Genomic DNA, 342 nt, shown 5'->3' on the forward strand with positions numbered 1-342 from the left:
TCTATCAATAGAGCTCTGGGACTACAAGAGCACAGGTAAGAAGTTGTCCAACAATTAGGCACAATCTCACCACTCTGAGAAGGTTGGAGCTGCCATGAAACCAGTCACGGATTCCCAAGACTACATAAACAGAGATCTCTGCCTTTGCAAACAGGGTCAGACCTACATCTGAGGGAGGGGAGATGAGATGAAATGAGAAGGCAGGGTGCCCTTCGGATGTCCCATCAGGACCACAGGGCCTCCTGTGCTCCTAAGGTAGATTACACTGCCTTTTCTCTCTGTTATAGAGGTTGCCCCAGTGGTGATTGGGGGGGGGGGGGGGATTTTTTCCAGCCTTTTACG

Source organism: Pterocles gutturalis, unplaced genomic scaffold (genome assembly GCF_000699245.1).
Source record: "Pterocles gutturalis isolate BGI_N339 unplaced genomic scaffold, ASM69924v1 scaffold31857, whole genome shotgun sequence".
Taxonomy (NCBI): domain Eukaryota; kingdom Metazoa; phylum Chordata; class Aves; order Pterocliformes; family Pteroclidae; genus Pterocles; species Pterocles gutturalis.